Raw genomic sequence first — 15,546 nt, 5'->3', positions numbered from 1 at the left:
TAATTGATCTCTAGTTGCTGATTTGTTTTCAAATAAAGCCCATCCCCCCACTTTCCATAGTTGCATCTACCACTTTACAAATTCATCAGTTATTAAATCTTTAATCCCTGCTTCTTTAGAATCACCAGCTCCATCTGCAGCACAAGGTAAATTATATTTACTTTTGACAGATTCTTTAAAAAGTTCCCAAATCTTGTATATGGTATTTCTTTTGATTCTAATCTGGTTTGTTTCTCAATGTTTCTCATGGTCCTTTTCCTCTATGACCAATATCAAATAATTGATCTCTAGTTGCTGATTTGTTTTCAAATAAAGCCCATCCCCCCACTTTCCATAGTTGCATCTACCACTTTACAAATTCATCAGTTATTAAATCTTTAATCCCTGCTTCTTTAGAATCACCAGCTCCATCTGCAGCACAAGGTAAATTATATTTACTTTTGACAGATTCTTTAAAAAGTTCCCAAATCTTGTATATGGTATTTCTTTTGATTCTAATCTGGTTTATTTCTCAATGTTTCTCATGGTCCTTTTCCTCTATGACCAATATCAAATAATTGATCTCTAGTTGCTGATTTGTTTTCAAATAAAGCCCATCCCCCCACTTTCCATAGTTGCATCTACCACTTTACAAATTCATCAGTTATTAAATCTTTAATCCCTGCTTCTTTAGAAACACCAGCTCCATCTGCAGCACAAGGTAAATTATATTTACTTTTGACAGATTCTTTAAAAAGTTCCCAAATCTTGTATATGGTATTTCTTTTGATTCTAATCTGGTTTGTTTCTCAATGTTTCTCATGGTCCTTTTCCTCTATGACCAATATCAAATAATTGATCTCTAGTTGCTGATTTGTTTTCAAATAAAGCCCATCCCCCCACTTTCCATAGTTGCATCTACCACTTTACAAATTCATCAGTTATTAAATCTTTAATCCCTGCTTCTTTAGAATCACCAGCTCCATCTGCAGCACAAGGTAAATTATATTTACTTTTGACAGATTCTTTAAAAAGTTCCCAAATCTTGTATATGGTATTTCTTTTGATTCTAATCTGGTTTATTTCTCAATGTTTCTCATGGTCCTTTTCCTCTATGACCAATATCAAATAATTGATCTCTAGTTGCTGATTTGTTTTCAAATAAAGCCCATCCCCCCACTTTCCATAGTTGCATCTACCACTTTACAAATTCATCAGTTATTAAATCTTTAATCCCTGCTTCTTTAGAATCACCAGCTCCATCTGCAGCACAAGGTAAATTATATTTACTTTTGACAGATTCTTTAAAAAGTTCCCAAATCTTGTATATGGTATTTCTTTTGATTCTAATCTGGTTTGTTTCTCAATGTTTCTCATGGTCCTTTTCCTCTATGACCAATATCAAATAATTGATCTCTAGTTGCTGATTTGTTTTCAAATAAAGCCCATCCCCCCACTTTCCATAGTTGCATCTACCACTTTACAAATTCATCAGTTATTAAATCTTTAATCCCTGCTTCTTTAGAATCACCAGCTCCATCTGCAGCACAAGGTAAATTATATTTACTTTTGACAGATTCTTTAAAAAGTTCCCAAATCTTGTATATGGTATTTCTTTTGATTCTAATCTGGTTTGTTTCTCAATGTTTCTCATGGTCCTTTTCCTCTATGACCAATATCAAATAATTGATCTCTAGTTGCTGATTTGTTTTCAAATAAAGCCCATCCCCCCACTTTCCATAGTTGCATCTACCACTTTACAAATTCATCAGTTATTAAATCTTTAATCCCTGCTTCTTTAGAATCACCAGCTCCATCTGCAGCACAAGGTAAATTATATTTACTTTTGACAGATTCTTTAAAAAGTTCCCAAATCTTGTATATGGTATTTCTTTTGATTCTAATCTGGTTTATTTCTCAATGTTTCTCATGGTCCTTTTCCTCTATGACCAATATCAAATAATTGATCTCTAGTTGCTGATTTGTTTTCAAATAAAGCCCATCCCCCCACTTTCCATAGTTGCATCTACCACTTTACAAATTCATCAGTTATTAAATCTTTAATCCCTGCTTCTTTAGAATCACCAGCTCCATCTGCAGCACAAGGTAAATTATATTTACTTTTGACAGATTCTTTAAAAAGTTCCCAAATCTTGTATATGGTATTTCTTTTGATTCTAATCTGGTTTATTTCTCAATGTTTCTCATGGTCCTTTTCCTCTATGACCAATATCAAATAATTGATCTCTAGTTGCTGATTTGTTTTCAAATAAAGCCCATCCCCCCACTTTCCATAGTTGCATCTACCACTTTACAAATTCATCAGTTATTAAATCTTTAATCCCTGCTTCTTTAGAATCACCAGCTCCATCTGCAGCACAAGGTAAATTATATTTACTTTTGACAGATTCTTTAAAAAGTTCCCAAATCTTGTATATGGTATTTCTTTTGATTCTAATCTGGTTTATTTCTCAATGTTTCTCATGGTCCTTTTCCTCTATGACCAATATCAAATAATTGATCTCTAGTTGCTGATTTGTTTTCAAATAAAGCCCATCCCCCCACTTTCCATAGTTGCATCTACCACTTTACAAATTCATCAGTTATTAAATCTTTAATCCCTGCTTCTTTAGAATCACCAGCTCCATCTGCAGCACAAGGTAAATTATATTTACTTTTGACAGATTCTTTAAAAAGTTCCCAAATCTTGTATATGGTATTTCTTTTGATTCTAATCTGGTTTATTTCTCAATGTTTCTCATGGTCCTTTTCCTCTATGACCAATATCAAATAATTGATCTCTAGTTGCTGATTTGTTTTCAAATAAAGCCCATCCCCCCACTTTCCATAGTTGCATCTACCACTTTACAAATTCATCAGTTATTAAATCTTTAATCCCTGCTTCTTTAGAATCACCAGCTCCATCTGCAGCACAAGGTAAATTATATTTACTTTTGACAGATTCTTTAAAAAGTTCCCAAATCTTGTATATGGTATTTCTTTTGATTCTAATCTGGTTTATTTCTCAATGTTTCTCATGGTCCTTTTCCTCTATGACCAATATCAAATAATTGATCTCTAGTTGCTGATTTGTTTTCAAATAAAGCCCATCCCCCCACTTTCCATAGTTGCATCTACCACTTTACAAATTCATCAGTTATTAAATCTTTAATCCCTGCTTCTTTAGAATCACCAGCTCCATCTGCAGCACAAGGTAAATTATATTTACTTTTGACAGATTCTTTAAAAAGTTCCCAAATCTTGTATATGGTATTTCTTTTGATTCTAATCTGGTTTATTTCTCAATGTTTCTCATGGTCCTTTTCCTCTATGACCAATATCAAATAATTGATCTCTAGTTGCTGATTTGTTTTCAAATAAAGCCCATCCCCCCACTTTCCATAGTTGCATCTACCACTTTACAAATTCATCAGTTATTAAATCTTTAATCCCTGCTTCTTTAGAATCACCAGCTCCATCTGCAGCACAAGGTAAATTATATTTACTTTTGACAGATTCTTTAAAAAGTTCCCAAATCTTGTATATGGTATTTCTTTTGATTCTAATCTGGTTTATTTCTCAATGTTTCTCATGGTCCTTTTCCTCTATGACCAATATCAAATAATTGATCTCTAGTTGCTGATTTGTTTTCAAATAAAGCCCATCCCCCCACTTTCCATAGTTGCATCTACCACTTTACAAATTCATCAGTTATTAAATCTTTAATCCCTGCTTCTTTAGAATCACCAGCTCCATCTGCAGCACAAGGTAAATTATATTTACTTTTGACAGATTCTTTAAAAAGTTCCCAAATCTTGTATATGGTATTTCTTTTGATTCTAATCTGGTTTATTTCTCAATGTTTCTCATGGTCCTTTTCCTCTATGACCAATATCAAATAATTGATCTCTAGTTGCTGATTTGTTTTCAAATAAAGCCCATCCCCCCACTTTCCATAGTTGCATCTACCACTTTACAAATTCATCAGTTATTAAATCTTTAATCCCTGCTTCTTTAGAATCACCAGCTCCATCTGCAGCACAAGGTAAATTATATTTACTTTTGACAGATTCTTTAAAAAGTTCCCAAATCTTGTATATGGTATTTCTTTTGATTCTAATCTGGTTTATTTCTCAATGTTTCTCATGGTCCTTTTCCTCTATGACCAATATCAAATAATTGATCTCTAGTTGCTGATTTGTTTTCAAATAAAGCCCATCCCCCCACTTTCCATAGTTGCATCTACCACTTTACAAATTCATCAGTTATTAAATCTTTAATCCCTGCTTCTTTAGAATCACCAGCTCCATCTGCAGCACAAGGTAAATTATATTTACTTTTGACAGATTCTTTAAAAAGTTCCCAAATCTTGTATATGGTATTTCTTTTGATTCTAATCTGGTTTATTTCTCAATGTTTCTCATGGTCCTTTTCCTCTATGACCAATATCAAATAATTGATCTCTAGTTGCTGATTTGTTTTCAAATAAAGCCCATCCCCCCACTTTCCATAGTTGCATCTACCACTTTACAAATTCATCAGTTATTAAATCTTTAATCCCTGCTTCTTTAGAATCACCAGCTCCATCTGCAGCACAAGGTAAATTATATTTACTTTTGACAGATTCTTTAAAAAGTTCCCAAATCTTGTATATGGTATTTCTTTTGATTCTAATCTGGTTTATTTCTCAATGTTTCTCATGGTCCTTTTCCTCTATGACCAATATCAAATAATTGATCTCTAGTTGCTGATTTGTTTTCAAATAAAGCCCATCCCCCCACTTTCCATAGTTGCATCTACCACTTTACAAATTCATCAGTTATTAAATCTTTAATCCCTGCTTCTTTAGAATCACCAGCTCCATCTGCAGCACAAGGTAAATTATATTTACTTTTGACAGATTCTTTAAAAAGTTCCCAAATCTTGTATATGGTATTTCTTTTGATTCTAATCTGGTTTATTTCTCAATGTTTCTCATGGTCCTTTTCCTCTATGACCAATATCAAATAATTGATCTCTAGTTGCTGATTTGTTTTCAAATAAAGCCCATCCCCCCACTTTCCATAGTTGCATCTACCACTTTACAAATTCATCAGTTATTAAATCTTTAATCCCTGCTTCTTTAGAATCACCAGCTCCATCTGCAGCACAAGGTAAATTATATTTACTTTTGACAGATTCTTTAAAAAGTTCCCAAATCTTGTATATGGTATTTCTTTTGATTCTAATCTGGTTTATTTCTCAATGTTTCTCATGGTCCTTTTCCTCTATGACCAATATCAAATAATTGATCTCTAGTTGCTGATTTGTTTTCAAATAAAGCCCATCCCCCCACTTTCCATAGTTGCATCTACCACTTTACAAATTCATCAGTTATTAAATCTTTAATCCCTGCTTCTTTAGAATCACCAGCTCCATCTGCAGCACAAGGTAAATTATATTTACTTTTGACAGATTCTTTAAAAAGTTCCCAAATCTTGTATATGGTATTTCTTTTGATTCTAATCTGGTTTATTTCTCAATGTTTCTCATGGTCCTTTTCCTCTATGACCAATATCAAATAATTGATCTCTAGTTGCTGATTTGTTTTCAAATAAAGCCCATCCCCCCACTTTCCATAGTTGCATCTACCACTTTACAAATTCATCAGTTATTAAATCTTTAATCCCTGCTTCTTTAGAATCACCAGCTCCATCTGCAGCACAAGGTAAATTATATTTACTTTTGACAGATTCTTTAAAAAGTTCCCAAATCTTGTATATGGTATTTCTTTTGATTCTAATCTGGTTTATTTCTCAATGTTTCTCATGGTCCTTTTCCTCTATGACCAATATCAAATAATTGATCTCTAGTTGCTGATTTGTTTTCAAATAAAGCCCATCCCCCCACTTTCCATAGTTGCATCTACCACTTTACAAATTCATCAGTTATTAAATCTTTAATCCCTGCTTCTTTAGAATCACCAGCTCCATCTGCAGCACAAGGTAAATTATATTTACTTTTGACAGATTCTTTAAAAAGTTCCCAAATCTTGTATATGGTATTTCTTTTGATTCTAATCTGGTTTATTTCTCAATGTTTCTCATGGTCCTTTTCCTCTATGACCAATATCAAATAATTGATCTCTAGTTGCTGATTTGTTTTCAAATAAAGCCCATCCCCCCACTTTCCATAGTTGCATCTACCACTTTACAAATTCATCAGTTATTAAATCTTTAATCCCTGCTTCTTTAGAATCACCAGCTCCATCTGCAGCACAAGGTAAATTATATTTACTTTTGACAGATTCTTTAAAAAGTTCCCAAATCTTGTATATGGTATTTCTTTTGATTCTAATCTGGTTTATTTCTCAATGTTTCTCATGGTCCTTTTCCTCTATGACCAATATCAAATAATTGATCTCTAGTTGCTGATTTGTTTTCAAATAAAGCCCATCCCCCCACTTTCCATAGTTGCATCTACCACTTTACAAATTCATCAGTTATTAAATCTTTAATCCCTGCTTCTTTAGAATCACCAGCTCCATCTGCAGCACAAGGTAAATTATATTTACTTTTGACAGATTCTTTAAAAAGTTCCCAAATCTTGTATATGGTATTTCTTTTGATTCTAATCTGGTTTATTTCTCAATGTTTCTCATGGTCCTTTTCCTCTATGACCAATATCAAATAATTGATCTCTAGTTGCTGATTTGTTTTCAAATAAAGCCCATCCCCCCACTTTCCATAGTTGCATCTACCACTTTACAAATTCATCAGTTATTAAATCTTTAATCCCTGCTTCTTTAGAATCACCAGCTCCATCTGCAGCACAAGGTAAATTATATTTACTTTTGACAGATTCTTTAAAAAGTTCCCAAATCTTGTATATGGTATTTCTTTTGATTCTAATCTGGTTTATTTCTCAATGTTTCTCATGGTCCTTTTCCTCTATGACCAATATCAAATAATTGATCTCTAGTTGCTGATTTGTTTTCAAATAAAGCCCATCCCCCCACTTTCCATAGTTGCATCTACCACTTTACAAATTCATCAGTTATTAAATCTTTAATCCCTGCTTCTTTAGAATCACCAGCTCCATCTGCAGCACAAGGTAAATTATATTTACTTTTGACAGATTCTTTAAAAAGTTCCCAAATCTTGTATATGGTATTTCTTTTGATTCTAATCTGGTTTATTTCTCAATGTTTCTCATGGTCCTTTTCCTCTATGACCAATATCAAATAATTGATCTCTAGTTGCTGATTTGTTTTCAAATAAAGCCCATCCCCCCACTTTCCATAGTTGCATCTACCACTTTACAAATTCATCAGTTATTAAATCTTTAATCCCTGCTTCTTTAGAATCACCAGCTCCATCTGCAGCACAAGGTAAATTATATTTACTTTTGACAGATTCTTTAAAAAGTTCCCAAATCTTGTATATGGTATTTCTTTTGATTCTAATCTGGTTTATTTCTCAATGTTTCTCATGGTCCTTTTCCTCTATGACCAATATCAAATAATTGATCTCTAGTTGCTGATTTGTTTTCAAATAAAGCCCATCCCCCCACTTTCCATAGTTGCATCTACCACTTTACAAATTCATCAGTTATTAAATCTTTAATCCCTGCTTCTTTAGAATCACCAGCTCCATCTGCAGCACAAGGTAAATTATATTTACTTTTGACAGATTCTTTAAAAAGTTCCCAAATCTTGTATATGGTATTTCTTTTGATTCTAATCTGGTTTATTTCTCAATGTTTCTCATGGTCCTTTTCCTCTATGACCAATATCAAATAATTGATCTCTAGTTGCTGATTTGTTTTCAAATAAAGCCCATCCCCCCACTTTCCATAGTTGCATCTACCACTTTACAAATTCATCAGTTATTAAATCTTTAATCCCTGCTTCTTTAGAATCACCAGCTCCATCTGCAGCACAAGGTAAATTATATTTACTTTTGACAGATTCTTTAAAAAGTTCCCAAATCTTGTATATGGTATTTCTTTTGATTCTAATCTGGTTTATTTCTCAATGTTTCTCATGGTCCTTTTCCTCTATGACCAATATCAAATAATTGATCTCTAGTTGCTGATTTGTTTTCAAATAAAGCCCATCCCCCCACTTTCCATAGTTGCATCTACCACTTTACAAATTCATCAGTTATTAAATCTTTAATCCCTGCTTCTTTAGAATCACCAGCTCCATCTGCAGCACAAGGTAAATTATATTTACTTTTGACAGATTCTTTAAAAAGTTCCCAAATCTTGTATATGGTATTTCTTTTGATTCTAATCTGGTTTATTTCTCAATGTTTCTCATGGTCCTTTTCCTCTATGACCAATATCAAATAATTGATCTCTAGTTGCTGATTTGTTTTCAAATAAAGCCCATCCCCCCACTTTCCATAGTTGCATCTACCACTTTACAAATTCATCAGTTATTAAATCTTTAATCCCTGCTTCTTTAGAATCACCAGCTCCATCTGCAGCACAAGGTAAATTATATTTACTTTTGACAGATTCTTTAAAAAGTTCCCAAATCTTGTATATGGTATTTCTTTTGATTCTAATCTGGTTTATTTCTCAATGTTTCTCATGGTCCTTTTCCTCTATGACCAATATCAAATAATTGATCTCTAGTTGCTGATTTGTTTTCAAATAAAGCCCATCCCCCCACTTTCCATAGTTGCATCTACCACTTTACAAATTCATCAGTTATTAAATCTTTAATCCCTGCTTCTTTAGAATCACCAGCTCCATCTGCAGCACAAGGTAAATTATATTTACTTTTGACAGATTCTTTAAAAAGTTCCCAAATCTTGTATATGGTATTTCTTTTGATTCTAATCTGGTTTATTTCTCAATGTTTCTCATGGTCCTTTTCCTCTATGACCAATATCAAATAATTGATCTCTAGTTGCTGATTTGTTTTCAAATAAAGCCCATCCCCCCACTTTCCATAGTTGCATCTACCACTTTACAAATTCATCAGTTATTAAATCTTTAATCCCTGCTTCTTTAGAATCACCAGCTCCATCTGCAGCACAAGGTAAATTATATTTACTTTTGACAGATTCTTTAAAAAGTTCCCAAATCTTGTATATGGTATTTCTTTTGATTCTAATCTGGTTTGTTTCTCAATGTTTCTCATGGTCCTTTTCCTCTATGACCAATATCAAATAATTGATCTCTAGTTGCTGATTTGTTTTCAAATAAAGCCCATCCCCCCACTTTCCATAGTTGCATCTACCACTTTACAAATTCATCAGTTATTAAATCTTTAATCCCTGCTTCTTTAGAATCACCAGCTCCATCTGCAGCACAAGGTAAATTATATTTACTTTTGACAGATTCTTTAAAAAGTTCCCAAATCTTGTATATGGTATTTCTTTTGATTCTAATCTGGTTTATTTCTCAATGTTTCTCATGGTCCTTTTCCTCTATGACCAATATCAAATAATTGATCTCTAGTTGCTGATTTGTTTTCAAATAAAGCCCATCCCCCCACTTTCCATAGTTGCATCTACCACTTTACAAATTCATCAGTTATTAAATCTTTAATCTCTGCTTCTTTAGCAATAACAGCTCCAGCTACAGCACAAGTTAAATTATATTTACTTTTGACAGATTCTTTAAAATGTTCCCAAATCTTATATATGGTATTTCTTTTGATTCTAATCTGGTTTATTTCTCAATGTTTCTCATGGTCCTTTTCCTCTATGACCAATATCAAAGAATTGATCTCTAGTTGCTGATTTGTTTTCAAATAAAGCCCATCCCCCCACTTTCCATAGTTGCATCTACCACTTTACAAATTCATCAGTTATTAAATCTTTAATCCCTGCTTCTTTAGAATCACCAGCTCCATCTGCAGCACAAGGTAAATTATATTTACTTTTGACAGATTCTTTAAAAAGTTCCCAAATCTTGTATATGGTATTTCTTTTGATTCTAATCTGGTTTATTTCTCAATGTTTCTCATGGTCCTTTTCCTCTATGACCAATATCAAATAATTGATCTCTAGTTGCTGATTTGTTTTCAAATAAAGCCCATCCCCCCACTTTCCATAGTTGCATCTACCACTTTACAAATTCATCAGTTATTAAATCTTTAATCCCTGCTTCTTTAGAAACACCAGCTCCATCTGCAGCACAAGGTAAATTATATTTACTTTTGACAGATTCTTTAAAAAGTTCCCAAATCTTATATATGGTATTTCTTTTGCTTGTAAGTTGTTTTCTTATTGTGTATCCCGGTCCCAATACTCTATGTTCAAAGTCACAGATTTGATCTCTAGTTGCTGATTAATTTTCAACTAAAGCCCATCCCCACTTCCTATAGTTGCATCAACAACTTTACAAATTCATCAGTTGTTAAATCTTTAATCTCTTCTTCTTTAGCAACAACAGCTTCACCTTGAGTACAAAGTAAATGATAGATTCTTTATAAAGTTCCCAAATCTTTTAGATGTGTTTCTTTTGGTTGTAATTTGTTTTCTTATTGTGTATCCCGGTCCCAATACTCTATGTCCAAAGTCACAGAATAGATCTCTAGTTGCTGATTATTTTTCAACTAAAGCTCATAGAAACATAGAAACTTAGAATATGATGGCAGAAAAGGGCCAATGACCCAATAAGTCTGCCCACTCGAGAACACTCCCTCCAACTAGTCTTCCTGCTCTAGGACCTTTCTCCATTGTAGTATCTATCGATTGAGCATAACTCCGCAGTACTCCCACCTGTTTGTCCCATCAACTCTTGAAGTCGAGCACGTTACTGGCCTCAACCACCTGTTGGGGAAGATCATTCCATCGATCAATAACCCTTTCAGTGAAGAAGTATTTCCTGGTGTCACCATGAAATCTTCCTCCCTTAAGTTTTAGTGGATGCCCTCTTGTCGCCGTTGGACCCTTTAGAAAAAAGATTTCCTCCTCCACTTTAATGTGGCTCATAATATATTTAAATGTTTCTATCATGTCCCCCCTTTCCCTGCGTTCTTCAAGAGAATATAAGCGCAGTTTGATCAGACGTTCTTCATATGGGATGCCTTTAAGTTCTGAGACCATCGTAGTGGCCATTCTCTGTATCGACTCCACTCTCTTCACATCTTCTTGATAATGTGATCTCCAAAATTGGACACAGTACTCCAGGTGAGGTCTCACCATGGGTCTATTTAACGACAGTATTACTTCCGGCTTTCGGCTGATAAAGCTCCTTCTGATGCAACCCAGCATTTGTCTGGCCTTCGCTGAAGCTTTCTCCACCTGATTAGCAGCTTTCATATCGTCCCGGATGAGAACTCCCAAGTCCCTTTCTGCTGTAGTTCTTGATAAGTTTTCGCCGTTTAAGGTATATGTTTTGCGTGAATTTCCACTCCCAAAGTGCATCACTTTACATTCCTTGGTATTAAAGTTTAGTTGCCAAGTACTGGACGATTTTTCCAATACAAGCAGGTCTTGCTCCATAGTGTTGGGCCTGGTTGCACTATCAGGTTCTGAGGCCTGCCCACAACGTTAAATAGTTTATCATCATCGGCAAATAATGTAATTTTGCCTCGGAGTTCCTCAGTCAGATCCCCAACAAAGATATTGAATAGCATCGGGCCCAAGACTGAGCCCTTTGGCACTCTGCTGATTACTCTCGACGTTTTTGAGGAGATACCATTTACCACCACTCTTTGAAATCTTCCACTAAGCCAGTCTTGTACCCATGCTGTCAGTGTTTCTCCTAGTCCTAGCGAGTTCATCTTATTTAATAACCTTTGGTATGGAACACTATCGAAAGCCTTACTAAAGTCCAAATACACTATGTCCAGTGATTCACCGTCATCTAGTTTTTTTGTTATCCAATCAAAGAAGCTTATCAGATTAGATTGACAGGACCTTCCCATTGTAAAGCCATGCTGGTGGGGATCTCTTAATCTTTCTTCATCCATGAACGCGTCTAATCTGTTCTTAATCAATTTTTCCAAGAGTTTACTCACTACTGATGTGAGACTCACCGGTCTATAATTTTCATGCTCCGACCTACCTCCCTTTTTGTGGAGCGGGATAATGTTTGCAATTTTCCAGTCTAGGGGTACTTTTCCCTTGCTCAGGGAAAGATTGAAGAGCATGGCCAACGGCTCTGCCAGGACATCACTCAATTCTCGAAATACTCTAGGGTGTAGATTATCCGGGCCCATAGGTTTGTTCACGTTTATTTTTAATAGCTCATGGTAGACTTCACTTGCAGTAAATTCCATGTCCTGGAATGGGTCTTCCGAACCCCCCCATGTCTGTAGCTGAGGACCGGATCCTGGCGCTTCGCAGGTGAAGACCGAGCAGAAGTAGTTATTTAGTAATTCTGCTTTGTCTGCATCTGAGTCTCTAAAGTTACCGTCAGGTTTCTTCAGGTGCCCAATGCCGCGTGTGTTCTTCTTCCTATCGCTAATGTATTTGAAAAAGGATTTCTCCCCCTTCTTTACCTGCCTAGCTATGGTTTTCTTCCATCCGGAGTTTGGCCTCTCTGACTGTCGTTTTAACTTTTCTGGATTTTGCCATATAGGATTCTTTAGCTTCAAATTGCTGCGATTGTTTGTAGGTAACAAATGTTGTTTTTTTTGTTTTACTAGCTCTGATATCTCCGCGGTGAACCACTGTGGTTTGTTGTTCCTGCATTGTTTGCTCATGGTTTTTATGTATATGTTGGTTGCTTCCAGCAGTGTAGATTTCAGAATCGACCATAGGTCCTCTACGTTGTCTGTCGTGCTTTGATTTTGCAGCACGTTGTAGACATAGTCCCCCATGCCTTGAAAATTTGTTCCTTTGAAATTTAGTACCTTAGTGGACGTATTTGATCTAGAGTTTCCTTTCTTGAGATGGAAACACACCATGTTGTGATCGCTGAATGCCAAGGTGTCTCCCACCGATACCTCTGTGACACTGTCACCATTGGTGAGCAATAAGTCCAGGGTTGCCTGACCCCTGGTGGGTTCCAGTACCATCTGCTTTAGGCATGCTCCTCGCATGGAGGCTAGTATCCTCTTGCTGCCGCTGGTTGTAGCGGAAGGTTCATTCCAGTCCACATCGGGCATATTGAAATCTCCCACTAGCACTGTATCTCCCCGCAGTGTTATGGTCTCAATGTCATTCCATTGTCTGCTTGCTCCTTTTGTTTAGGCGGTCTGTATACAACACCAAGATACAGGCATTTGTTATTGCCCCTGGCCAGGTTCACCCAGAGGGACTTTCCCGTATACTTGATATCTGTGACTTTGATGTTTTCTTTAATGTATAGAGCTACCCCTCCTCCTGATTTGCCCTCTCTGTCTCGACGGAGTAGATTATAACCTGGTATGACCATATCCCATCCGTGGGACTCCGAGAACCAAGTTTCTGATATCGCCACTACATCAAGGTGTCACACCCACGCTCTCTGAGAACACCTTGAGCCGTCAGGTATTGACATGAAGCTTGCTACTGGTGTGGTCCCTTTAGAATTAGGGTCACCTTTCAAGTTGGTAGTCGCTGGCAAATGCCCCACTAAGCTTATTCTCCAAGGGTTTTGGAAAAAATCACACTTTGTCAGAATGGCCTTGGTGAAAACATAAGTTTTTATTCGGCCACCGGCCGTAGAATTATTGTGCCACTCCAGGTTTTCCTGGTAGCATGAATCATCATACAAAACAACTGAAAAAGTTCATTTCATTCCTGGTCACCAAGCAAGCAGCTCTGGACTTGATTGGTAAAACACATACAGTCCTTAATATGTCATGAGGCTAGGCAATGAAACAGTTAACACACATAACTTTCTCCTGTAGCTTTAACAGAAGAGGCATTCCTGTTCGTGACTGAGGAATATGTTGTGCTGTCCTGCAGTGCATTCACTCTCTCTAGCTGGGTTGAACTTTCTCCCTAGTCCCGAGCAGGCTTTTCCCTGAGAGGGTTAATTTCACTCTTCCTATGAGGCAGGCAGACTAATTGAATTAGTTAGTTGCTAATGCACTCTCCTTACAGCTGGGCACTTTCACGGAGTGTGGAAGTCAGGAAATTCAGTGCTTTAAAACTAGCCAGCATTACAGTCTGGCATTTGGTTCTGCTGTGCACATAACCTGCAGAGGAGATCACTGTATCCTTTCCACACTTCAGCAAAACAGCATGTGAAATTGCAGTACAGGATTATTTCCCTAGTAACTCCCACAGAGCAAGCAGAGAAATACAGCCAAAACAAAACCTCTGTTCACAGACCTTTCCCAGGATATTCAGTTTTCCATTTCTTCTGAACAGCTTTCCTGTATAGCCCCACTTTCTTCCAATACCATGGGCTCTGGGGAAAGGAATTCGGTGGCCAAATTACCAGCCTGTTCCTCAGTCATTTCCCAGTCAGTGCTGAGGAACTGCTCGGCCCCGTCCTGCCTTTGCTCTACTGCGAAGCCTCGTTCTTCTCCTCCTCCTTCCTCCTTTGCTCTCTAACGAGCCTGGCTTTAAGCTGAGGGAAAGAACCACTCCCCCTTGGCTTTGGATGGGGGAAGGGAATTCCTTCCTCAGCCCATGCCGTTTCTCTGAGGGGAAACTGCTTGTGAGCTTTCTGCCTTACAGGCAATGGACAATAGCAAGGCAGCTTCTTCCTGCCTGGCTTTGGGACTGCTTCAGGTAAGTCTAAGCCTTCCTGTTCTATTTCCATTTCATTGTCACTCACCAGGTAGTCAGCTAATTTATTGTCCTGGGCAATGACCTGGTCAGCCCTTCTGCACTGGGGTTTATATACTTTCCTTCCTTTCCCTGTGGCAAACCTTGGGAAAGATGTCCGTTTGTCACATTCCCCCACACTTAAAAGCTGACTATCCGGTTTAGATAGGGTACCCCCTGTGTTTTCTGGGATACGCGACAAAATGTCCACGTTTGTGTTTAGCTTCCCTGGCCGATATACCACCTTGAACTTATATGTCTGAAGGGCCAGATACCATCTTGTAAGTCTCGCGTTATTATTGCGCATAGTATTAAGCCACTTCAGAGCAGCATGATCGGTAACCAGCGTGAATGGCCTATCTTGCAGGTAATGCTCCAGTACCTGGACTGCCCATTTTACAGCCAGGCACTCCTGCTCTACTGTAGCATACCTTTTTTCATTCGGATGCAACTTCCTGCTAAGGAAGAGTACTGGGTGTTCCACCCCCTGGTGTTCCTGGCTCAGAACAGCCCCCAGCCCTGTACCTGATGCATCCATCTGCAGCACCAATGGTTGGGCGAAGTTGATGGCTCTCCACACCGGCCGTGTACATAGCTTATTCTTAAGTGCCTCAAAGGCCTGGCTGCTAGAGGTTCCCCAATACAAGATCTCAGGGCTTCCCTTCCTCAGCATGTCGGTAAGTGGCCCTGCCTGTGATGCAAAATGTGGAATAAAACGCCTATAGTATCCTATGAGTCCCAAAAAGGCTCTTAGCTGTTTTTGTTGTTGGGTTGTGGGTATATGCGGATACACTCTACTTTATCCACTATGGGTCTTATGTGCCCTCTTCCCACAATGTACCCCAAATACCGGACCTCCCGCTGGGCCACGAAGCACTTCTTCGGGTTTGCTGTCAACCCCGCCTCCCTTAAAGCC

The 15,546-nt window shown here is 37.1% G+C and overlaps 1 protein-coding gene across 1 annotated transcript in view; it reads left to right on the top strand.

Moving 5' to 3' along the window:
* The first annotated feature begins 6,234 nt into the window (after positions 1–6,234).
* LOC117366337 (integumentary mucin B.1-like) overlaps positions 6,235–15,546 on the top strand; it is a 95,298-nt gene continuing 85,986 nt past the window's right edge. The window contains exons 1-2 of the mRNA XM_033957600.1: positions 6,235–6,240; positions 6,491–6,517. The gene's annotated coding sequence lies outside the window, so the exon portion shown is untranslated. The remainder of the gene's footprint in view (positions 6,241–6,490; positions 6,518–15,546) is intronic.

The sequence above is a fragment of the Geotrypetes seraphini genome, chromosome 9 (assembly GCF_902459505.1).
Source record: "Geotrypetes seraphini chromosome 9, aGeoSer1.1, whole genome shotgun sequence".
Taxonomy (NCBI): Eukaryota; Metazoa; Chordata; class Amphibia; order Gymnophiona; family Dermophiidae; genus Geotrypetes; species Geotrypetes seraphini.
This window is presented reverse-complemented; position numbering and strand designations above follow the sequence as displayed.